The following is a 26,858-nucleotide window of genomic DNA, read 5'->3' on the forward strand; positions in this document are numbered from 1 at the left end:
AATCTGATTTTATGTATGTAGCTCCGCCCACATGTGCAGGTGGGCCGCGAGACCCCCAGAACATATCATCCCAGGTAGTGAGGGATCTGCATACCAAGTTTTGTTCAAATCGGTCAAGCCGTTTTTGCGTGATCGCGGCACATACACACATACACACACACACAAACATAAATACCTCCGATTTTATATATATAGATTTTGATTACTTCGCATAGTCCAAATCCAAATGCGATTTACACAAGTTTCCAAAGTTATGTAAAACGTTAAAAACTAACAGACATAATATACATTACCAATACAATGGTATATGTAAGGAGGGAAAGGGTTAACAACAATAAACATAAATACAATTCTAAAAAAAACTAAAAGTATAAATAAAACCAGGGGAGGGTTAAGACACAAAAGGTTTGGGAACAAATACCCGCTTTATTCTATTAGATCGTCTTCCTGAACCTATTGAAGGCTATGACAAATCTATTGGAAAGCGTCTTTGAATAGCCACCTCTTTAGGAGACTTTTACATTTTAGCACTGAACTCAATGTGAAAATGATACCATTAAAAGTGATTCTTTCTGTTGGTTTTCTTCTTTTTCAGGTGCAGCTGAAGATGGAGGTAATTAACAGGACGTCCAGCCTAGGTAAGTATCCCCCTTTTCTCTCTTCTTCTGTCTTGTGTGAGTAGGGTACCTGCTTGATTGTAGTTCTTAATTGATGCCTACTGACCTATATTTAATAAATCATTAAAACAAAACCCTATATCTTCCTAAAGAAAATACTGAAAATATATATCTTTTCAATATAGCTGTTCTACTGACCCTAACTAATTAAAAATAAACAATTAGGGAACCCTAAACTGAACCACCCTCAGCAAGTACAAAAAGAATCCCAATATTTCTTTTAAATACAATCTCAGGTATTAAATAAGACTGTTCTAATTAATTCAATAGACAGTCTAAGGGCTCCTTTTACAAAGGTGCGCTAGGGTTTTTAGCGCATGCACAAAATTACCGCGCGCTATAGCATGTGGTAGCCAAAAATCTACCGCCTCCTAAAAAGGCGTTAAGGCCCTAGCGCCCCTTTATAAAAGGAGCCCTAAGTATTCAGCCTTTCAAATGAATTAATATTTTCAAATTTAAAAAGGCTTTTCAGGCTTCTGTATATACCACCAAATATATAAATATATATATATATATTTCCTTATAACAGAAGGAAGGGAGAAGCCAAGTCACCTTGGCCCTTTTAATATTTGGAACAATACAAAGAATACCCCCTTAAAAGGCTCTTGATCAGAAGCTGAGTAGCTTTTACTTCAGGCTAAGAAAAAGAACTTAACATATAAGAGCTTCCTTTAACAGACAATGAAAAGATTACTTAAAGGTCTGTTAAATTATATGGTTTCAATTTTAATGGAAACTGAAATCATTGATCAAAACCTCCATACAGACCAGCAGCTTCACAAAAACTCAATTCAGTAGATAAGCTTTTAAATTCGCACTCACACACTCAGAGCCAAATAACCCCGTGAGCTCTGTATTGTTTAACTACACAAAATCTCAAAATTCAAGTTTTACCTACAAAATATAACTTTGACTAAGGCAGTTTTTCCAGTACACAGCTGCCTCTCACAAAGTCTCCCTCCCCAACAGCCTCAACTTTCAGCTCTAGACTCTTTTTTTTTTTTTTAATAAATCTTTATTAATTTTCAAAACTAGTACAAAGTACCATAAATTATACATACATCTGTTACAAAATAAGCACTTAAATTCCATCCATAATAAAGAAGATAATAAATATCCCTCCCCTCCCATCCAACAATTTGATCGCTCTAGAATCTTAAGCCACAGTAAAAACAAATACATAAACTTATTTTCTTTTGTTCCCTACAAATACGTAAACTTATTTTCTTTTGTTCTTATTTTAATTTTCCCCATGAGCCCCAGGATTCATATATTTTTACCCCTAAGGGGTTACATTACATCACAATAAAGTTAAACAATTCCCACAAAAAACAATCTTATTTAAGCAATAGTTTCAAAGTTTTCATGATTGATACTAAGAATTGGGTATGCAAAATAATGACAATATAATGCAATAATTATATAATGTACCTAATTTAGAATGTGCATTGAAAGAATGACAATAACATTGGTTATACCTATCTTTACTTGATCTACAGTTACTCTTTGAGTGTCCCATATGGGAACCAGTAGGCATGCCCTAATCTACCTGCTGATATCCTATTAAATCAGCCTGTGTACTTACACACACTTCGACTGTCCTGCCAAGATGCTGTTAGGTGAACTGGAGACTAACTAATTGATTCCTAAATTCTCCAAAAGGAGGGAAACCATGGACATCCGTGATCTTTATACTAGGCAGGTCATTTCTTCCTAGCCTACCTTCCTAGTAAGGAAAGGAAGTTGTGAGGCTCTCATTTTCTCTTTGTCAGCAGTTAAGGAAGTTGAGAGCTGGTGTGGAACCTTTCTTCCAGATAAGGAAGAGGGCCACTTGAAGGACCCTAAACTTTCCTACGTCACCTTATATAGAGAGGAAGAAGAGACCAAATAGGTCTGCGCCTTCTTTCTAGAAAAAGAGACCAAGCAAGCCTAACAGGCCTCTATTGCTCTCTCATTACAAGGAGAGATTGTGAGTTAAACTGATAAATTACGAGTTTATCTAAAAGTAAGCTAAGCACTAGAGCAGACCAAATGTCTCTCTTTGTCTATTTTTCCATATATTTAAAAAAGAAAATCAAGCAGTGCATGTTCAGAGCCAACCACCCTCAAATTCTATAAAGTCCATCTAAAGTTAGGCGTCCATGTCCATGCACCTACATAGACACCAAACTTAATTGATTAATGGGCACATAGTGGGGAATGTGCGACACAGTGGTTAAAGCTACAGCCTCAGTACCTTGAGGTTGTGGGTTCTTCAAATCCCATGCTGCTCCTTGTGACCATGGGCAAGTCACTTAAGCCCAAATTCTATAAGCAGCGGCTAAAGTTAGGCGTCGACTTTGGAGGCGCCTAACTAGATAGGCGTCTATCTAAATTGAATAAGCATCTCAATTAAGCGTTTTAATCAGCATTGATTGAAACATAGGCGCCTATCAAGAAAGCGCGATTCTGTAACAAGGTGCCTATAAAAATTTAGGCGCCCTTCAAAAAACTAGGCACTATGCATGTTAGGCGTGGGCGTGGATCCATGTTAGGCGCCTTGTTGCAGAATCGCTGCGTGATTCACTAAACAGCACCCAATTGTGCTTCAATCGCACTGAATGATGCCTAATTAGCGCCTAACTTTTAGGCGCTGCTTATAGAATTTGGGCTTTAATATACAGGCAATGTGAGAGACAATATCTAATCAATACCAAAAAATACTCTCTTCACTTATAAATTCTTCTTCTATGTCTTAGAATAATGAAAATATAAGTGAGATAGCATGATCACTATTTTTATGTTAGAGCCACAACGTTCCTATGCTTTAACAAAATGGAGGGAAAGCCTCAGATCCCAGTTTGCTGCCAGCTATTTGACTCAGCCTGCAAACATAAATGGGACAATCCTCATTGGTTTAAAAACCTCCAGCCTCCTATTTGATATCTTTACTTGTCTTAAATCTCAATTCTGGACAGTTTATGTTTTGTTAAATAATATTTTTTTAAAGTACTTAGCTTTTCATGCTAGAGTGCCAACTGTTCCCTGTTCACTAGTCAGCTGTCCGTTGCCAATGTAGGCTGCCCACATTTCGCTTTTGCTGCGGCAGGGCATTGGGCAAGAAATCAAACAAACTGGTGAAAAGAAAACATTATATAAGCTGTCTATTCTTTTTTTAATTAGAACACTCTATTCCACTTACATCAGGGGTCCCCAAAGTCCCTCCTTGAGGGCCGAATCCAGTCGGGTTTTCAGAGGAAGTGATAGGACAGGGTACGGTATTGGAGTTCAAGAAGGGATTGGACAATTTTCTGAAGGAAAAGGGGATAGAATGGTATAGATAGAGGGCTAGTATACAGGTCCTGGACCTGATGGTCCGCCGTATGAGCAGACTGCTGGGCATGATGGACCTCAGGTTTGACCCAGCAGAGGCACGGCTTATGTTCTTATTTCCCCAATGAATATGCATGAGATCTATGTGCATGCACTGCTTTCAATGTATATTCATTGGGGAAATCCTGAAAACCTGACTGGATTCGGCCCTCAAGGAGGGACTTTGGGGACCCCTGACATACATAAACGCTACTTACTTTTAGGGCTCCTTTTACTAAGCTGCGATAGTGGTTTTAGCACGTGCTTAGCGTGCGCAGAATTACCGCACACGCTAGACGCTAATGCCAGCACTGAGCCGGAGTTAGTTCTAGCCGCATAGCGTGGGTTTAGCGCGTGCTAAAATTCTGCATGCGCTAAAAACGCTATCGCAGCTTAGTAAAAGGAGCCCTTAGTCGGCAGCTACTTCTCTCTGTTCACAACTCTAATGGCCGCGGACTGAAGCAGCCTCTTTATGAATGGAATAGTGACATCACTCAACTTTCTTTTTTTTTTTTAATTCTTTATTTTCATTTTATAGTATTGACATAATATTAGTCAAAATAAGAAAATAATACAACTCAGTTCAAACATTAAAATGAGACAATAGGTAATAATGACAATATACAGTTGAAATACAAGAGCAAAACAAATTTTTTTCTTTCTCATACGGCAAAAACATTAGACCCAAAGTGAATTTTTACTGGTTTGTATCATTAGACCTCAATCAAAGGGGGAGAAAGCTTTACAATGGCTGAAATCTTTATCAAATAATACAAAGGAAATAAAAGATGGTAGCAGAAGAGAACTAAACCCAAAAACCTTATACTTGAGCTTTTTTTTTTTTTTAAAAAAAAATTCTTTATTTTCTCAACTTTCTTAACTTTATCTAACCAAGACATGCACAACAAAGTGCTGAGAATGTCATTCAGTCATTATGCTTACAACACTTAGGGCTCCATAGAACTTGTGTTAGTATTTTTCATTTAGCGCGTGGTTTGCACGCGCTAATCTTTAGCATGCACTAAAAATGCTAGTGCACCTTAGTAAAAGGAGCCCTTAATCCCCCGTTGCCCCAGATACATTAGATAGAATGTGAGCCTGCCAGGACAGATAAGGAAAAAATGCTTGAGTATCTAAATGTAAACCACTTAGGCTATAAGTGGTATATAAATAATAAAATAAATAAATAATTGGTGCCAATAATTGGCAATTCACAACTTATAATTGATATTAATCGGATTTAATTGAAAGTTAGGTGCCTAGCACAAAATGGTAGGTGCCTAGTCGAAAGTGCCTACCTAAATATTGGCATGGCTAGGGGCAGATCGTGGGGGTGTTTTGGGGTTAGGCTTCTGTTTTTTTTACTTAGGTATCATTATGCACATGACTTGGATGTATACATTTAGGCTAAGAAAACCCTGATGCATTAATAGGGTGCGCCTAAAAGTTACTATGCCTAGTAATGCCTAGCATCACTTCAGCAGTACTATGCATGATTCTTTATTGTGCACCTAACTTTTATAGAATCACAAAGCGCCACACTAGGCGGCACTGATTTTTTTAGATTTTTTTGTGGAAGATGCCCACAGTGCATGAAAGGGGTTCAGCACAGGATTTAACTTGCATGGTACACAGGAGAACACTGCATGGTAATGAGATAATTAGGCATTCTGTGGAATGTGAGAAATTCATTGCTAGGTCTGAGAAAGTGTAGAAGGGTTAGTTAAGAGGATCTTATGCCATTGGCAAAAAATAAATAAATAAATAAAATGGGGGTTTTAGCTGTCGGAAAAAAACAACAGTTTAGACATGTCAGTAACTGTGTTATTGGGGGGGGGGGTTTCTGGAAGTGGCAGAGGACAGCAGGGACAGGAGGGAATGGGCATCCCTCCTGACGCATCATTGCCATGCCGGGGTGGGGGGGGTGGAATCGCATTGGCAGGAGGGAGTAGGCATCCCTCCTGCTATTTTTGCTGCTGTGGTAGTGGTGTGTGTGTGTGTGGGGGGGGGGGGGGTTGATGCCCTAACAGCAGTGATAGGAGGCTGCTTCCACTGTCACGGATGTTAGGGCTCCGTGCATTGGTCAATCGCTCATTGAGCGATTGATCTGTCGAGTTTGTATGCAAATGATTTGCACCTCTCTGCAAATCATTTGCATGCAAACTTGGTAGTGCATTGATTGCTAGTTCAGAATCAGCCAACAGCGATCCAGTTGGTATTACCGACTATCTTTAGTACATCTAGGCCTTAGTCTTATTCATGTATACAAATGAAACAATATGATGTTTCTCGCAGGATCCTACACTCAACCTTTTAAGCAGACTAGGGGTGTTTCCCTTTTGATTATTTGACTCCACCCCCTGGATGACATTAACTCCATGTCATCCCCCATCCCCTGTTGATAACCAAAAAGAAACAACACAAAAACAAAGAAAAACAGTGCTGGCTCCTAAGCTCTTCCCAGCACTACTGTATTACTTCTGCATTGTTGTAACAGTTTCTGCTCATACTGACAGACCGTCTTTTGACTATCTCTGCTTGTATAACTGTGGATCAGCAAGGATTTCTTCATCTACTCCAGGCAGACTTCCCTTCTTCATCTGGCTGTGAGCTCAGGCTAGTCCGTTCATGTCTCCTCCCCCCCCCCCCTTCTCTTCAAATCCACCTGCTTTTATCTAGGAATTGAGAAAATTCTGGAGCAACTCCTTCCAGGGACCCACCCCTGATTACTTCAGAAATCCTCTGCTGGGACCTCCTTCTCCCTGAGGTGACGAAAAGGTTCTATTTCCTCTTTCCCCCAAGGAAATTAGAGAATGATGTGGAGAAAAGATTTGTCAACTCCTATAACTTTCTCACTTATATTCAAGCAACGATTTACTTATGCCACAATTTAATTGAAAGTTTCATGCACATCACATCTGAATGAGGGAAGAGCCCTCAGAACCCCCTGCGTAATAATGTCAATTACTGCACTAGAAAGGGAAAAGATCTTCACCGGCTCTTGAGCCCCTTCCTACCTACAGCAGACACAGTAAATGTTTCAAAATGGTGTCAGAAAAGTCAAAACTACTTAGCTGACGGAAGTTAGGCTAGCTGTCGTTTCGCTAGACAAGCTGTGTCAGGGCTCCAGACAGCATAGCAGCGTACTGATTCACACGCTTGCTCAGACAGAGAGGCTGAGAAAAGATTTGTCCCCATCCCCATGAACTTTGATCCTGTCCCATCCCTGCATATCCCCCCCCCCCCATCCCCACCCCATTCCCGTGAGCTCTGTCCCTGTCCCCACGAACTCTGCCCTCATCCATACAAAAATTCAAATGTGTAACCAATGGACTTTCCTGCTCTCTAAAATTTCAATACTTCAATACTTTTCTCTGCCTATATAGTGGGTCCTCAAACCTGATTGGCTGGGACTTGACGTAAATAAGGCAGGAAATTTTTTTGGTCACCTATTTGAATATTGCGGGATTTCAAATTGGTGACCAACAATAGGTGACCAACAGACTTTCTGTCTCATTCACCTCAAGCCCCAGCAAATGTTTTGAGAAAGCTTAAGAGAACATACACATTTTCCATACACAGAGCTTAATCAATTTTGCATTTTATGAAACTTGACAAAACAGTTAAATTTAACCATTCAGGTGCATATCTGCAAACATGTGTGAAATGAAAATGTTTCCTTTACACATAGATTTTTTTTTTAGAAGCCATCCTGAAAATAAGGCAGTGGAATCCTGCGAAAAAACAGTTCTTTGGGTTATTTCTTTAACACAGATGAGTGCAATGCATTTCACTAATCTGTGTTTTAGAAATAACTCATTCAACCCTTTATGTGTGTCCAGATTGCAGGTTCCCCGCCATGTGGCTTTGGTGGATGGAAAAAGCACAGGTCAGATACTAACTGCCTTTCTTTCACCCGCAGCCATCCAGCCACATCATTTTCAGCAGGGTGGGGGGAGGGAGAGAAATGGGCAGAAGGAAGGAAAGAAACATTTTTAATTAAAAAAGCCACCTTACTATAAGGGATGGTCAATAATTTATCTACCTTAGCATGAAAGAAAGTAGCAAGCATGTTGAAACAAGTTTGTACATGTTGTGATATGTCTCAAGGTCCTCATGAACAGTTGCGGCTCAGTGCGAGTCTAGCATTCCAAGAAACAGGATGTCAGGAAGAGTCATCGTGCGAATCAAGTAAGAAACTGTCAGATTTGGAGCACCGTTCAGTGATAATATTTCTCACAAAAGAAGGGAAAAAGCCAAAGGAGATTCATGAACATATGACTGCAGTTTTTGGTGAGTCTGCCTCATCATCCTACAAAGTAGAATTATGGAGCAAGCAGTTTAAGTAGGGTAGAGAATCCACTGAAGATGACCCTCACACTGGACGGCCTGTGGAAGCATCCGAGAATTTGCTTTTTTAGCTGCTGTTCTACAATGAGCTGAGGGTTTCAACGTATCCTCAACAATGACACCTAGATCCTTTTCCTGGGCAGTGACTCCTACCATAGAACCCTGCATCATATAGCTATAGTTTAGATTCCTCTTTTGTAAACCACAAAGTTCTGCACGTCACTTTTGTAGCGGTATAATAAGTGAATAAATTATATGAAAATAAAATTGTTTATAAAATAAAAATATGCTTTATTATAAATCATCTTTCAGGAGTCATGTGATGTGTTGAGCTGAGCAGGACATGATTTGCTCGAGCTCCGGGGCCCCGGGATCCTTCCCACCTCGCCTAGCCTCACCTAGCGTCAATATTGAGTCCTCGGGCTCGGATCGGTGTATGGACAGGTTTGTCCAGCACGTTAGCCAGGCGATGAGTGGGAGGACCACCATAAAAGAAAAGGATAGAGAACCACGGTCTTCCAAAGTTGACTCCAAGATGGCGGCAGCGGAGTCGGGATCCACGCTGCTCCTCTCTGATGCGCTCATTGAGATCTTATTGGCATCGGTGGTCCTTGCGCTGGACTCGCGTTTTGAGCACCTGTCTGGGCAGCTTACCTCACTGGAAGCCCTGCTCACCGAGACCACCAGGCGCACGGGAGAGCTCGAGACGCAGGTGGCGCTAGTGGAGGAAGCGCACACAACATCGGCAGCCGACCTCCTGTCTCTTAAAGACCAATTACGGAGCCAGGCAGAGAAGATTGAGGACCTGGAGAACCGATCGTGGCGTGATAATCTGCGGTTGATTGGTCTCCCTGAGTCGGTACATGATTCTCGCCTTTTGTCTACTCTTGAATCCTGGCTGAATACTGAGTTTCCTTTGCCGCCTGGAGTGGGGCCCTTGCGTCTCGATCGGGCATACCGCTTGGGCAGGCGCTCGGAGGATCACACCCGCGCCCGAGTCACTATCATAAAAGTGCACAATTCTGCGCACAAAGCTGAGCTGCTGAGATCTTATAAGCAGAAGCATAACACTCTCACCTATGAGGGAACTCCGCTCCAAATATTTCAGGACTACTCGCCTGCTTTGCAAGCACGACGGCGGAGTTTCTCCAGGGTGGGTTCTGCACTCTTCAATTGCAAACAGTGTTTTATGTTGCAGTACCCGGCACACTTGAAGATCTGGACGAATGCCGGGTGGAAGAGTTACTCTACGGTGGAAGACGCTCATGCCTTTTTGGATGCATTGCCCGTTGAGCCTGGTCCCTCCTCGGCAACCTGATTTTGTTTGACTGTGGGTGCTTTGACTTTTGCGGTGTCTTATTTGGAGCTTGGCTTTTGGCTCTTGCACCTGCAGTGTGCATGTTCCCCTTTTCCTTGGGACTGCTATCTTTGAATTTGCTGTTTATTCCTTTAGATAGTGTGATTGTTGGGGTTAGGGGTGTTTGGGGATTGTATGATTGGCTGTGGATGGCTGGGCATAGGTAGCTCTTAGAGGTGTGTGAGTGGTGTGGTTGGTGGAGTTCGTGAGTGTGTGGGGTTTTCTGATTTGAGTCAGGTTGGGGAGTGTTGGGTGGGGTGGGGGGGGTCTGGGGCCCTGCTCACATCTGATCGTGATTTCCTCTCTCGGTCCCGCTTTTGTGGGATGGGGTGTGAGTTTGTGGAGGGGAGTATGAGGGGTTGGGTTTGGGGGGTGGGTTGGTTCTCCTCTCACTGTTTTCTTGGTACAGTTTCTGGGGTTTTGTTGTTCTGCTTACTTTTTATGGGGACTTTGGGACTCCCTTTGTGTTTTCTCCTTCTTTGGGGTACTCCTCTACAACATTTTTGGGGAGATGGCTTCTTGGCCCTCTCCCCCTTCCTGCTCAGTGGTGTGTGAGTATATGGGGCTGGGGGGGCTTTATCTTCAGGCAGTGTGTTCTTTATATGCTAATCCACGGGCTTCCTTGCTTGTAAATGGCACTCACACAGATTCTTTTCCCATTTTTTGAGGCATGCGCCAGGGCTGTCCTCTTTCTCCACTACTCTTTTTGCTCTTTTTGGAACCGTTGCTCTGTACTTTACGCCTTTTTGATGAGGTGCAAGGTCTCCGGGTTGCGGGAGAGTCTTTGAAAACATTGGCTTTTGCAGATGATATGTTTTTGATCCTCACTGATCCTGAGGTTTCCTTACCCCGTGCGTTGGATCTCATTTCTGAATTTGGCTTCCACTCCGTCCTCTCTTTGAATTTAGGCAAGTTCATGGCCTTGCCCTCTTGTATGGCGGTTCGCACTGCTTGGAGGGGGACGTTTCCCCTGAGATGGGCGGAGTCAGAGTTAAAATACTTAGGGGTCCGTATCCCTCTTGATCTTTCCCGATTATATTCTTTGAATGTGGACCCCTTATTTTCTACATTTGGGAACTGGCTACAGTTGTGGAGGGGTCTTCTGCTTTCATTGTTGGGCCGGGTGAGTCTCTATAATATGCTTATTGTTCCGCAGTGGTTGTATGTCTTTCAGGTTTTCCCTCTTTATCTGTCTTCCCGTGATGAAAAGCAGCTTGGGCGTATGGTTCAAAGGTTTCTCTGGAAGGGACGACGCGCTCGCATTGCCTATCGGATAGCGGCCTCCCCTTGGTATAAGGGAGGATTGGGGTTGTTAAATCTTTGTTTCTTGATGATTGCTTGTGGCATGCGTCATATTAATGATCTTTTTTGCAGCACCTCCACGTTTACTAAAACTTCCTTAGAACTTTCTTGTTTTACTGCTACTCACTTTAGTGCCTTTCTTCACTCTGCTTTACTTTCTAACTGGGAGCCTGCACCCAGTGCCTTGTTGCATTGCCCACTACGACAGGTTTGGCACTGGGTTTGCAAATTTCACTCACTTAGCCCCACTATATCTCTCTTTTTACCACTCCGCTTTAATGTGCATTTTCCACCTGGGATTGATAATGCTAGTTTTGTGCATTGGGAAGCAAAGGGGATTCATTATTTGTTTCATCTAGTCGATGATGAAGGCAGGATAAAATCTTTTGACCAGCTATGTGAGGAATTTGTTCTTCCTCCTTCAGATGGCTTTGCCTATCTGCAGATCCATGATTATATCTCCTCTCTACCTTGTAATCATTTTTCGACTTCCAATAGGGAGTTATTGTCTACGGCATTCACATTTGGCTCCCAACAGCTGGTACCATTAAAATTTTACCATATACATTTGAAAGACGAGTCCCCTTTCCTTGACTATATTAGATTAAGGGATGCTTGGGTTCATGATTTAAATGTGGAATTGTCTGAGGATGTGCTATTGACTGCTATAAAAAAGTTACCGATTTATGGCAAATATACTGTATTTTGGGAACAACATTACAAATTAGTTCTCTGATTGTATATATCTCCACAGCAAGCTCATTTGGTGGGGCTTCGCCCAACTGCAGCTTGCCAGCGCTGTCACGCCTCTGACGCTGGTCTAGGCCACATGTTCTGGACTTGTCCTGCAGTGCAAGCCTTTTGGGACTCTATTTTTCTCTTTGTGGACCGCATTTGGAACATTACTGTGCAGCGCTCTGCTTTGTTGTTGTTGGGTGCCTCCCCGCACTTTCATCCTCGTTGACCTGGGGCAGCAGCATTCCTTTGTTGGCTTGTTTTGACAGCTATACAGTGTATCTTGCTTAAGTGGATGGAGGTGGAGGCCCCGGACTATTCACTTTGGCGCTGTCGCCTGATTACGCTCCTCTCCTGGGAGCGCAGAGGTGTGCAAGATATTTCTTCTTTGCCTGGATGGGTCTTCCAGGGCACTTGGGAACCCTTTTGGTCTACTATGACACCAGTGGCCCCTAGCCGTCTGTTGAATTGTTAGCCTTGTTACCTATGTAACTCTGTTTTGTTTAATATCCTTTTGTCTATGATTGTTTTCTTTGTATGGAGTACCTCATGGTATATGTGTGAGGGGATTGGGGGCTGGGGGGTGAGGTGGATTAGGGAGGGGGTGGATTGCTTCTGGGAGAATTCCTGTGCTGATCTTGTGGTATTTTGTATATCTTTTTTTTGGTTCTTCTGTGCTCAATAAAATATATTGAACAATAAATCATCTTTCAGTGTTCTTATGAAAAAGTATTTCAAATGAACAAAATGGTCTTATTTTCCTATTAAAAAAATGTATTCTAGCAGTTATATCTTGAGAATGGAATGAAATGGTTACTGTGACTTGTCATTATATATGGTTTAAAGATTATCTCTTCATTGGGATAGGTGTGAAGACAAGGTGCTTCTTTTTCTCAGTAAGACTGACCTTTTTTCCCACTACTGTTACATAAAATTATATTAATTTCTAAAAGGGGCTAAGCTGCAGTCACCCACACAACTACTATCACTGAGAGCTAATAGAATAAATCCATTTTTTAATTAATGTTAAATTTCATTTTCAGTCACTCAAGAATTAGAGGAAAATGGATGATCTCTTTATAAAACCAATGGCAGACTTTAATTAACAAGAAGAAATCTAATAAGAAATAAGCCATTGATTATGGCTCTAGTTATTCATGTCATTGAAATACAATATTTTACTCAGTGACTGGTGGACAATCCCAGCTGAGAATCTTGCTGGTAGTTCTTAGTTTGCCTTTCAAAATACCAGGATACACATTTAAGAAATATGATATGAAATGCAATGAAAAGTGTCACGAAAAGTGTGGAATAACTTGTAAGTTTCATGGCGCCACATCATTCTCTTCGTGGTTGGGCTGAGAACTTTTCAGCAGTCACTCATAAATATTCTGCATCATCATCCTCAATTCATACACTTTCACTTAAAATGCCTGTGGTTGAGTTCATTTCTTGCAGCCACATAATGCTGGCAGGGATAGGCTGGTTATTCTTTTGTAGCTAATTCAGCTCCCTCCTCAGTATTGGTTCTTCAAGTTCTACTGCTTCAAGAAAGGATAATTTGTTATTGTGGCGCATGCAGCTAGTCATGAAAACGGGACAGACTTTGCAAGGTCTATAAAAGAGCTTTCTCCCCGAATGGTTCAGGCACAGTAATCAGCTTTTCAGGAGGACAAAGGTCCTCTCTATGATGACCCTGGTTTGGTAGTGAGACCTATTGTACCACTCTACTTGGGGTAATTGGTCACCTTCTTTGAGGGTAGCCTCTTTCACCTGTGTAAGAGAGGTAAAACAAGAAAACAGTCAGGTATAGAATAACACACTGTGGGCCTGATTCTATAAATACGGCCTAATGGTGCCTAAATTCTACATAGTAACATAGTAGATGACGGCAGATAAAGACCCGAATGGTCCATCCAGTCTGCCCAACCTGATTCAATTTAAATTTTTTTTAATTTTTTTTCTTCTTAGCTATTTCTGGGCGAGAGTCCAAAGCTTTACCCGGTACTGTGCTTGGGTTCCAACTGCCAAAATCTCTGTTAAGACTTACTCCAGCCCATCTACACCCTCCCAGCCATTGAAGCCCTCCCCTGCCCATCCTCCACCAAACGGCCATACACAGACACAGACCGTACAAGTCTGCCCAGTAACTGGCCTAGTTCAATCTTTAATATTATTTTCTGATTCTAAATCTTCTGTGTTCATCCCACGCTTCTTTGAAATCAGTCACAGTTTTACTCTCCACCACCTCTCTCGGGAGCGCATTCCAGGCATCCACCACCCTCTCCGTAAAGTAGAATTTCCTAACATTGCCCCTGAATCTACCACCCCTCAACCTCAAATTATGTCCTCTGGTTTTACCATTTTCCTTTCTCTGGAAAAGATTTTGTTCTACGTTAATACCCTTCAAGTATTTGAACGTCTGAATCATATCTCCCCTGTCTCTCCTTTCCTCTAGGGTATACATATTCAGGGCTTCCAGTCTCTCCTCATACGTTTTCTGGCGCAAGCCTCCTATCATTTTCGTTGCCCTCCTCTGGACCGCCTCAAGTACCTTCTAGGTACTGATTGGCACGATTGTCAATCAGCTGCTAAGTGTCATGTATAGAATTGCGTCTAGCAGCAACTAACTTGACTTAGGCATTGCTAAGCATCGTAATAGTAAGCGCCAGTATATTAGGCTAGGATTTTCCTGGCCTAATATACCGGCACCTATCTCAGACGCCTAAGTTATACCACACCAAGATAGCTAAGATAGAAAAATAGGAGTTAGATCGAGAATAAGGGGTAAAAGTCATAAAGGTACATGCAAATAATTTCAATGAGGGTAGCAGTAGATAAGCATGCATATTTTGTTATTAAATATACACATAAATCTGCATATGCTCAATCCACACTCTACCCCTAAACTTGCTGCCTAAACAAGTATTCACCAGCTTGTACAACATATAATTTAAACTGTGAGTTATCTTACACAGGGTGCTATTAGGACCTTGATAACTTGCTTATCACTTGCAGGTCTTAATTATTATTTATTTATTTTAGCATTTATATGCCACTTATAGCCTGAGATTTATGTTCAGGTACTCAAGCATTTTTCCATATCTGTCCTGGTGGGCTCACACTCTATCGAATGTATCTGGGACAATGGGGGATTAAGTGACTTACACACAAGGAGCAATGTGGGATGTAAACCCACAACTTCAGGGTGCTGAGGCTATAGTTCTAACTCCCTTTGTTTCTATATTATTCAATATGATCCTGACCTTTCTTGTAACCCTCATTCAAAACCTAATTTAAGTTTTAATGCTGATTTCTACACTAATTATATCTAGACTGTAGCATTCACTAAACAAAATGTCCAGACCTAGTTTCTTTCAGTTCCTGTCTCAACACAGTTGTCATGTGGCCAGCAGATCATAAATTGAAGCTTAGCCTATCCAAATCAAAAGTCCATCTGGATCCTGTGGCAAAACACACATCTGGTTATTTCTTGACTCATCTTGAATTTTACAAAGGGAGTTTTCCTGAATGCATGCCTCACCTTCAATGTTCAAATTTCTGTAATCTGCCAGATCAAACTCTGAATTCAAATTCAGCACCAGAGTGATGATGCTTTTATCTGACTCAAGCCAGGCGCAAATCTTAATAAACATGTCCCCCGCTGTAGTACAGATTCTGTATTAAGTCCAGTCCAGAAGCCTTAATATCTAGATGTACAATACTAGTCCTCCTGTGTATTGTAACAGAAATATGATAATTGTTTTAGGTTATAACTGTTATTATCCAAAGGTAGCCTATAAGAATGAATTAACATGCATTTTATGAAACCAAATATGTTGGATGAAAAGCATGGAGCATAAGCTCAAGTGGTAAACTTGATCAAGTGTTACCAAAACGAGATAAACAACTATTGGTCAGATCATCAACACTGGTTATTATTTAAAATTCTCAATTAAGGATGTCATTAGCTGAACAAGAAGAAGAGCATAGTGTAGGCCTGAATTTGAGCATAGGTATTATAGTCAACTACTTATGGTGCCAAATTTTGAAGACACAAAATATCTGCGATTAATAGGAGCCTGACGCCACCTGCTTTAGGGCCCATGATCTCAGATCTCTCCTTTCTACTGCTCTCTGGGTCTGCTTATGGGTGGCAACATCTTAAATCCAGCCTTCAAATGCTATTCTAATGCCTGATGTCAGCATTTGAAAGAATTATCTTGAACTTTGAAAGGAAGCTCTGGAATGAGAGGGCATAGGATGAGGTTAAGAGGTGATAGGCTCAGGAGTAATCTAAGGAAATACTGTTTTACAGAAAGGGTGGTAGATGTGTGGAACAGTCTCCTGGTAGAGGTGGTGGAGACAGAGACTGTGTATGATTTCAAGAAAGCCTGGGATAGGCACGTGGGATCTCTTAGAGAGAGGAAGAGATAATGGTTACTGCGGATGGGCAGAATGGATGGGCCTTTTGGCCTTTATCTGCCATCATGTTTCTGTGTTTCTCTTCAATACAGTAAGACCACTTTAAGAGTAAATAGAAGCAATTGATTCAGGAGATATAAACATGCTCTGATTACATCTTTAAGCACATGTTCTATTAAGACCCTAATTGCCTGCAGTTTTCAGTTACACTGCTTCAGTAGGAAACCTCTGTAACCTATCTTAAATTGTGAAGCATCAAATAGGAAATTATAATCTTAACCCTGTACCATTCACTATAATTATATCTGTGCAACATGTTATTTTAAAATTATATGTGTCATAGAAAGTGAATGGGAATAGATTACAAGACCATTATATTATGCACATAAGAAATATGTAGAAAAGATGAGTAAGAAATGCAGAGAATGATATGGGATGATCTGTGCTAAACTAGTTTTCTATACTATAAAATACCAGCTTTGCCAATTTATGCATGCAAATATAGCCAGGGGTAGACTTCATGCTCCAGGGAGCTAGGAATATTGGTGCATGAGTCTCATCTGACCACGGAGATAGGATCATAAGAATTGCCATACTGGGGCAGACTGAAAGTCCATCAAGTCCAATATCCTGTTTCCAACAGTGGCCAAACCAGGTGACAAGTATCTGACAAGATCCCAAAGAGTACAACAGATTTTCTGGTGCTTAACCTAGGAATAAGCAGTGGATTTCCCCATGTCCATTTTAATAATGGCTTATGGACTTTTAGGAAATTAGCCAAACTTTTTTAAACCCTGCTTAGCTAACTACTATCACCACATTCTCCAGCAATAAATTCCAGAGTTTTATTTATTTAGGGTTAACAGATGTCCAGGAAAACCCAGATATGGCCTATTTTTAGAGGACTGTCCAGGTGCCCGGACTAGGGTTACCAGATTTCCTCTTTTAAAAAAGAGAACACTTGGCCCTGCCCTATTCCACCCCAGACCCACCCAGCCCCACCCCCACACAAACCTCTTGTTTCCTTCCCCGAGCTCTGGGTCGTGTCTAGAGGGCCACTGCACATGCGTGGACGTCAATGCAATAACATCAAGCTGAAGCATGCATGCGTGTGATATCATCACGTCAACATCTGCACATGCAAAGAGGTCCTCGAGTTGTAGCCCCGAACTTGGGGCCTTCCAAAACCTGGATAAACCCGGCCCATGTGCTTAAGACCCGCCCACAGGAGGGGCCTAAGGCTCCCAGGCCTATTATGATTGGCCTAGGCACCTCAGGCCCCCACCTGTGGGCGGGGTTTCTGCTGCCTGGGCCAATCCGGCCCCATTCTGGACCCGGCTGGCCTGCCGGACGGGCAGGCTTGGCACCTATCCGTCTGGCCAACGTTAAAGGTACGGGGCGCTGTATCCATCACAGGAGACTTCTAACCTCGGCCTGCCTTGGAACTCTTCCTGCAGCAGCCGCCCGCCTAGGCGGGAACAGGAAGTCACTGTTGCAGGAAGAGTTCCGGGGCAGGCCGAGGTTAGAAGTCTCCTATGATGGATACAGCGCCGCGGCTGCCATAACATTTAAAATAATAGCGATCGGGGGGGGGGGGGAGCAGGTGTGGGGAAGTCCGGAGCTGCAGGGCCAGCGTTAGAGGGAGTAAGAGCTGATGATGCTGCAAGGGGGGAGGGAGGAAGGAAGAAGAGGAACCGAAGCATCGGCAATTTTGGGGGAGCAGGTGTGGGGAAGTCCAAAACTGCAGGGGAGAGTGTTGCTGTACCCAGCTGGAGGGAGACGGAAGATGAGGGAGGGAATGAAAGGAGATGCCAGGGCTTGGAGGGAAGGATGAAGGTATGCCAGACTAAGGGAAAAGGAAGGGGGAGATGTCAGAGCATGGAGGGGGAGGGAAAGATAGAAGAAAAGGAAAGGAGAGAGATGCCAGAGAATTAGGGAAGGGAAGATACCAGACTGTGGGGTGCGAAGGAAAGAAAGGAGAAGAGAGAGATGCCAGAGCATAGGGGATGTGGTGGTGACAGAGAGAAAAAAAATGGAGAGGTGGCAGAGCTGAAATTAATCATGTACAAAGGAGAGAAGGGGCACAGGATAGATAGTTATGAAAGGAGCATAGAAAGAAGGAAGATGTCATATGGGAGAGAGAGAGAGAGAGAGAAGGCAGACATTGGATGGAAAGAGCAAAGAGGGCAGTGACTGGAAGGGGCAAAACAGAAGGTGAACAGTAGATGGAATGGGTAGAGATAGGGACAGACACTGAATGAAAGTGGGGAGAGGAGGGACAGCCACTGAATGGAAGTGTGAGGGAGAGGGGGAGCAGACGCTGGAAGGAAGTGGGGAGGAGAAAGAAAAAAGGGCACATGCTGGATTGAAGGACGAGGATAGAGTTAGATACTGGAAGGGGTAAGGGAAAGAGGTGGCAAGCTATAGGTAGACACAGTGAAAGAGGGAAATTGAGAACTGAATAATAAAAATAATTTAGACAGAGACAGAAAATAAATTGAGAAGGAAGACCAGGGAAGGACAGAAGGAAGGGAACGGAGAGAAAGATGCCAGACCTAGGAGGAGGAAAAGAGGAAGGAGACAGATACTGGATCTGAGGGGAAAAAAGGAAGAGATATGCTAAAATCTGCTGGGATGGAGGAAGGAAAGAAGGAGAGAAAGAGGCAGAGAAAGGGGGGGGGTGTTGTAAGCAGGTTAGAAAGACTACAGAGAGAAAGGCCTGGATGAAAGGGGAAAGACAGGAGGAAGATGCAGGACTGTGGGAGGTTCAGACAGAGAGGGAGGAGGAGAGGGAGACCTGGAACAACGGTACAAAGGAGAACTGACACTGGATCTAGGGAGGATAATAGAGGGAAAAGAGAGAAAGACCTGGACCCAAAGGGGATGGGGCTGGATTGTGAAAGAAATGTTGGATGTAAAAGAAAGAAAGAAAGATTGGATGCACAGTCAGAAGGAAGTGCAACCAAGAGACTCATGAAATCACCAGACAAGAAAGGTAGGAAAAATTATTTTATTTTCAATTTAGTGATCAAAATGTGTCTGTTTTGAGAATTTATATCTGCTGTCTATATTTTGCACTATATGTGTCTATTTTTCTATAGTTACTGAGGTGACATTACATATTTTAAAGTAATCTGTTTGACATCTTTGAAAAAATCCCTGAAACTCGTAAATGATAATTAACATTTTCTCTGCATACCGTGTGCTTTGTGTTTTTTATGTTTACCATTATGAATTAATAAGATATTGTGTGTACATGAAAATGAATGGAAGAAATTGGGGCGGGGCTGGGGGTGGGGCTAGGGCAGGACCGAATATTAATAGATGTCCCATTTTGATGAAAAAAATAAATGGTCACATTAGTTTTACCTCCCCGCTGCTGCTGCTAATCGCCGACAAGAAGTCTTCTTTCCGACGTCAATTCTGACGTCGGAGAGGACGTTCTGGGCCAGCCAATCACTGCCTGGCTGGCCCGGAACGTCCTCTCCAACATCAGAATTGACGTCAGAAAGAAGACTTCTTGTCGGTGATTAACAGCAGCAGCTGGGTGGTAAAACTGCAGCGGCACGGACCGGAGGAAAGGAAGGAGAGAGGCTTTTTTTTTTCTGCAGCAGGGAGGGAAGGATGTAGGCAGGCAAGCTGGCTAACTTTAACGCGGCAGGGAGGGAGATAGGTAGGCAGGCAGGCTGGCTGGCTTTGGGGGTGGACAAAATATGGAAGGCAGTGGGGGGACATAAGAAGGAGGCACTGGGGGCACTAAGAACATGGGAAGGAGGCACTGGGGGCACTATGGACACGGGTAGGAGGCAGTGGGGGCACTATGTACAGAGAAACTTTAACTAGGACTTCAGCAGAACGAGATTTAGGAGTAATCATCAGTGCAGACATGAAAACTGCCAATCAAGTGGAGAAGGCTTCATCTAAGGCAAGGCAGATATTGGGTTGTATCAATAGAAGTTTCGTCAGCCGAAAGCCTGAAGTCATAATGCCGTTGTACAGGGCCATGGTGAGACCTCATCTGGAGTACTGTGTGCAATTCTGGAGGCCACATTACAGTAAAGATGTGTGCAGAATTGAATCGGTTCAGCGGACGGCCACCAGGATGATCTCTGGGCTCAAGGGTCTCTCGTACGAAGAGAGACTGAACAAATTGCAGCTCTACACTCTCGAGGAACGTAGGGAGAGGGGAGACATGATCGAAACATTTAAGTACCTCAGGGACGTGTCGAAGTGGAAGATGATATTTTCTTTCTCAAGGGACCCTCGGCCACAAGGGGCAGAAAATTTCATGGCGACACCAGAAAGTATTTCTTCACAGAGAGAGTGGTTGATCATTGGAACAAGCTTCCAGTGCAGGTGATCGAGGCAGACAGCATGCCAGACTTTAAGAATAAATGGGATACCCATGTGGGATCACTACGAGAGTCAAGATAAGGAAATTGGGTCATTAGGGCATAGACAGGGGGTGGGTAAGCAGAGTGGGCAGACTTGATGGGCTGTAGCCCTTTTCTGCTGTCATCTTATATGTTTCTATATGTTTCTATGATGGAGGCCCTGGGGGCACTATGGACACAGGACGGAGGCACTGGGGGCACTATGGACACGGGAAGGAGGCACTGGGGGCACTATGGACATGGGACAGAGGCACTGGGGGCACTATGGACATGGGACAGAGGCACTGGGGCACTAAGGACACGGGAAGGAGGCACTGGGGGCACTAAGGACACGGGAAGGAGGCACTGGGGGCACTATGGACATGGGACAGAGGCACTGGGGGCACTATGGACATGGGACAGAGGCACTGGGGGCACTAAGGACATGGGAAAGAGGCACTGGGGCACTAAGGACATGGGAAGGAGGCACTGGGGGCACTAAGGACATGGGAAAGAGGCACTGGGGGCACTAAGGAAATGGGAAGGAGGCACTGGGGACACTAAGGATACAGGACGGAGGCACTGGGGGCACTAAGGACACGGGAAGGAGGCACTGGGGGCACTAAGGACACAGGACGGAGGCACTGGGGGCACTAAGGACACAGGAAGGAGGCACTGGGGGCACTAAGGACACGGGAAGGAGGCACTGGGGGCACTAAGGACATAGGAAGGAAGGAAGGAGGGAGGGAGGGAATTGAAAGGGACAATTGTTGGGCCTGAGTGCAGAAAGAAAGAAATGAAAGAAAGGATACACAGTCAATTAATAGATGTCCCCTTTTGATGAAAAAATAAATGGTTACATTACCTCTGACTTACTTTCTCTGCAGCAGAGTCGGCAGCCGCGCTGAGGTGCAGGAAGGTCCCGCGATGACTCATCTGCTGGCTCTGCTCCGGAAGAAGTATGTTACGTCAGAGGGGGTGGACCCGGTAGACACAGTCATTGTGGGACTTTGCCGCAACTCCCTGCTTCTGCCGGGTCCACCCCCTCCGACGTAACTTACTTCTTCCAGAGCAGAGCCAGCAGACGAGTCAGCTTCCAGCATGCGGCTCCCGAGTCCGCTCCAGAGCAAGTACGTCGGAGTGGGGTGGACTGGCAGCCGACAGCTACAGCCATCGTGGGACCTTGCTGCATGAAGGGAGAGAAAGGAGCAGGACTGCTGGAATGGAAGAGTGGTGGAGGGAAAGAAAGGGGGTATGGAAGGGTGGTGCTGATGGAATTAATGTATAGAGAAAGGGGAGAGACTTAAGGGGGAAGGATATTGGAGGGAAAGAAAGGGGGCAGATGCTGATTGAAGAGGGGTGGATGGAGAGAGAAAGGGCAGACATTGGATGGTAGTGGGGATCCTATGCTGGATGGAAGTGCAGATGGGAGAGATAAAGGAGCAAATGCAGGAAGGAAATGGGAGGAGAGAAAGAGGGGAGCAGACGCTGGATGGAAGTGGACAGAGAGAGGAGAAGGTACTAGATGAAAGGGTTGGAGAAAGAGGGTACATGATGGAAGGAGGGGATAAATAAAAGGAGGGCACATGATGGGGGAGAAAAGGATTGAGTTAGGGAAACACTAGAGAGGTGAGGGAAAGAGGTGGCAAGCTTTAGGTAGACAGTAAAAAAGGACATTGATGAGAGGGTAGTAAGAACGTAATCTAGACAGATGCAGAAAATAAATTGAAAAGGAAAATGGGAAAAAAGGGAAAGGGATTGCAGAGGAGAGGTGTGGGAGAGGGAAGGAGAGGAGAGAGATGTCAGACCAAAGGGGGTGAAAGGAGAGATGGAAGGGGGAGGCACACAGTTTCTGGAAGGGGTATTGAAGGAGAGAAGATGCCATATAGGGGAACAGAGACGGCAGACAGTGGATGGAAGGAAAAGAGTTACAAGAAGATGAGGAAAGCAGAAACCACAGAAGACAAAGATAGAAAAAAATTTTCTACTTATTTATTGTTTTATGAGACATCTGTCACTGTTCTGTGGAACAGTGTATGCAGAGTCCAGCTTCTTGCTGGTTCAATTTAACCTTTGTCTATGTATTTCTATTTTATCCCCCCTTTTACAAAACTGTGGAGCGTTATTTAGCGCCAGCTGTGGTGGTAGCAGCTCTGATGTTCAGAATTCTATGAGCGTCAGAGCTGTTACCTCCGTAGCTAAAATCCACACTACAGTTTTGTAAAAGACAGTTTGTGATTACATAATCCTTACTAGGCAAAGGTGTTTTCTGTGTTCTGTGTATTCGAAAGACATGTTTTTTTTAGGATTGACTGCAGGATTGATTTGTACTAGTCTGGCTTGTTTAGTTTTACAATGGATGTATTGATGTTGTACTGCTCACTGCAGTATGTAAGATGCTGCCTTTTCCTAAGTACTCATGTGTGATGTGTGGATTGTTACTAAAAATCATGTTTTCACACAGATGGGGGGTGTCAAAAAATGATGGGCCCTGCGTGTCACATATGCTAGGTACGCCACTGAAGAAATGAAAAACGTGTTACTACTGAAAAATATAAATGCAATTCTTACTTAATAAAACTTATATTATAAAGAACTGAGCATCAACATTATATTACATTAGTGATTTCTATTCCGCAATTACCTTGCGGTTCAAGGTGGATTACATCCAAACTAAAACAAGAATTACATTCAAAATTTGAAGGAATAGAATAAGCGATGACATAAAATTTTTAATGTAATAAAACGTTGGGTAAAGAGTTACCAACAGGAAGTAGAGGTCTTTAGGAGATAAGAATAGGGTGAATTATGGGGTTTTAGATAACATTTGGTAGATAGAAGAATATTAGATAGTACTAAGGGTATAGAGAGTGTTGGATGTTGGGTTGGGAGTGGTCGTGCTGGATAGGTTTTATGTGTTTTTTGAAGAGTATGGTTTTAATATCTCTCTTGAAGGTTTTGTAGTTTGTAGTTGAAGAAAACAGAGTGGTGATTTGTCTGTCCAGTTTAGCTTCTTTGGAGGCTATTAGGTTGTTATAAAGTTTTTTTCGTTTGACATTTTTGGATGATGGGTGAGAGAATAGTGAGTGGGTTCTTTTGTGTCTGGTTGAGGATGATTAATTTAGTCGGTTATTCCAGTAGGTTGGGCTTTCTCCGTTCAACATGTCTTTACTGACGCCTTTACTTTTGTACCTTTTCCTACTAATGAGTTCTTTATGAACTCTATGATCAGGTTTTTTCAAATTCATTTTTTTTTTAGCTTCCCTTAGGGCTCCTTTTACGAAGCCGCGGTAGCGGCTTTAATGCACGTGTCTTTTAATCATGTGCTAACCCTCACGTTAGCCGAAAAACTACCGCCTGCTCAAGAGGAGGCGGTAGCGGCTAGTGCATCTGGCAGTTTAGCACACGCTATTGCGCGCGTTAAACCGCTACCGTGGCTTCGTAAAAGGTGCCCTTAGTCTTTCTGTTTTAGAATAAGAGTGTCCTTTGAGTTGATAGGAAGGGTAGACTGGACGTCACCACGTTTTGATGTGTTGATGCTCAGTTCTTTAAAATTAGCTGTTTGTCGGCGTTTCTCCTGTTAAGAGACTTGTGAGCTTCTGATTGAAGATTTCAGCTGCTTTAAAGGTAACCAGCGTGTTGAAATGCCATTTTTACTCAAATCTATATATATATATAAAATCGGAGGTATGTATGTGTGTATGTGCCGCGATCACGCAAAAACGGCTTGACCGATTTGAACGAAACTTGGTATGCAGATCCCTCATTACCTGGGATGATATGTTCTGGGGGTCTTGCGGCCCACCTGCACACGTGGGCGGAGCTACAAACAGAAAATCATATTTCACCCATTCATGTCAATGGAAAAAATGTAAAAAGCTGCCAACGCAAAAACGGCTTGCCCGATTTGAACGAAACTTGGTATGCATATCCCTCACTACCTGGGGTGATATGTTCTGGGGGTCTCGCGGCCCACCTGCACATGTGGGCGGAGCTACAAACAGAAAATCAGATTTCACCCATTCATGTCAATGGAAAAAATGTAAAAAGCTGCCAACGCAAAAACGGCTTGCCCGATTTGAACGAAACTTGCTATGCTGATCCCTCACTACCTGGGGTGATATGTTCTGTGGGTCTCTCGGCCCACCTGCACACGTGGGCGGAACTACAAACAGAAAATCTGATTTCACCCATTCAAGTCAATGGAAAAAATGTAAAAAGCTGTGGGACCGATTTGAACGAAACTTGGTATGCAGATCCCTCACTACCTGGGGTGATATGTTCTGGGGGTCTCACGGCCCACCTGCACACGTGGGCGGAGCTACAAACAGAAAATCATATATCACCCATTCAAGTCAATGGAAAAAATGTAAAAAGCTGTGGGACCGATTTGAACGCAAATTGGTATGCAGATCCCTCACTACCTGGGGTGATATGTTCTGGGGGTCTCGCTGCCCACCTGCACACGTGGGCAGAGCTACAAACAGAAAATCAGATTTCACCCATTCATGTCAATGGAAAAAATGTAAAGAGCTGCCATTCTCACAGTAATTCAAAAACGGCTTGACCGATTTGACCTAAACTTGGTATGCAGATCCCTCACTACCTGGGGTGATATGTTCTGGGGGTCTCGCGGCCCACCTGCACACGTGGGCGGAACTACAAACAGAACATCAGATTTCACCCATTCATGTCAATGGAAAAAAAGTAAAACGCTGCCATTCTCACAGTAATTCAAAAACGGCTTGACCGATTTGAACGAAACTTGGTATGCAGATCCCTCACTACCTGGGGTGATATGTTCTGGGGGTCTCGCGGCCCACCTGCACATGTGGGCGGAGCTACAAACAAAATCATATTTCACCCATTCATGTCAATGGAAAAAATGTAAAAAGCTGCCATTCTCACAGTAATTCCAACTACCTGGGGTGATATGTCCTGGGGGTCTCGCGGCCCACCTGCACACATGGGCGGAGCTACAAACAGAACATCAGATTTCACCCATTCATGTCAATGGAAAAAATGTAAACAGCTGCCATTCTCACAGTAAATCTAAAATGGCTTGACCGATTTGAACGAAACTTGGTATGCAGATCCCTCACTAACTGGGGTGATATGTTCTGGGGGTCTCTTCACCCAAGAATTTATATGTTCTTGCTCCTGGAGGTGAAACTAAAAATGTTGTTTATAATCAAGTTTTGTGTTAGTTGTATTGTATTCATTTTGTCAAATATTTCACATTATAATTTGAATATTGTACTTTTTATAAAGCTGTAAAAAAATAATTTCATTCACCACTATAAAGTATCTTTATTTGATTCCATTTACAGTGTTATTGCTATAATTAAATACCCGTGCAACGCCGGGGCATCAGCTAGTAATTTATAATATAAGTTTTATTAAGTAAGAGTTGCATTTATATTTTTCAGTAGTAACACGTTTTTCATTTCTTATTTAGTCTTAGAATATTCCCTGCCGCCCAGTATGCTCAGTTGAGTGCAGCTGTATTCTAATGCTGTTTGGTTTCCTGAAGCAGGAGCACGAAACGTGTGCACGTTGAAACCAAGAAACCAAGTTTTAAGTTAAGCAATTTTTTGTTTTCTAATATTTATTTGGTATGAATTTGGCCAAATTGGCACTATTTATTGCTTTAAAATATGAAAGATTCAGCAATGATTGGGTGGTGAGGTGGCATAATAGGGGGGTTTTACCTTCTGAAAAAGCCCCTCCATGTCTCTGAGCTGATCTTTACATATGTATAGCTTTATTTAGGTAATTTTTTGGGCAGTGCTCTGATATTATTATATACAAAGTTTTATACTGCCTATTTTCTTTTTGACGTATCTTTACACCTTTACCTTGAATCTTTTTTGACTATATCCATCTTTGGCATTAACTTTTAACATTCAACTTTATGTCATGTTTCTGCTTCCTCCTCAAATCTATCTACTTTTCCATGTCTCCCCTTCCCATCTATCCATGTGTACCATCTTCTCCCTCTTTCTTCTTCTCTATTCCCATCTATCTATAAAAAGCATTTCTTCCAATTTTTTTCCTTCCCCACTCCTCCCAGCCTTATGAACATCTCCTCCCTCGTTCTCCCCTTCTCCTTCCCCACCCTCACATACCTGTGTACCATCTCCTCCCTCTCTTTCCCTCTGCCATGGTCTGGGATCTTTATCCTCTCCTTATAGTCTGGCATCTCTCTGTCTTTTCCTTCTTCCCCTCCCTCCTCCTTCCTTTCCCTGGTCTGACATCTCTCTCTTCTTCCCCCCATCCCCATTCCCC

The 26,858-nt window shown here is 43.1% G+C and overlaps 1 long non-coding RNA gene across 1 annotated transcript in view; it reads left to right on the forward strand.

The window, feature by feature from the left end:
- The first annotated feature begins 595 nt into the window (after positions 1–595).
- The window catches only part of LOC117369174, a 39,443-nt gene continuing 13,180 nt past the window's right edge, over positions 596–26,858 (forward strand). Inside the window, exon 1 of the long non-coding RNA XR_004541096.1 lies at positions 596–638. This is a non-coding gene — a long non-coding RNA (uncharacterized LOC117369174). The remainder of the gene's footprint in view (positions 639–26,858) is intronic.

The sequence above is a fragment of the Geotrypetes seraphini genome, chromosome 1 (assembly GCF_902459505.1).
Source record: "Geotrypetes seraphini chromosome 1, aGeoSer1.1, whole genome shotgun sequence".
NCBI lineage: Eukaryota > Metazoa > Chordata > Amphibia > Gymnophiona > Dermophiidae > Geotrypetes > Geotrypetes seraphini.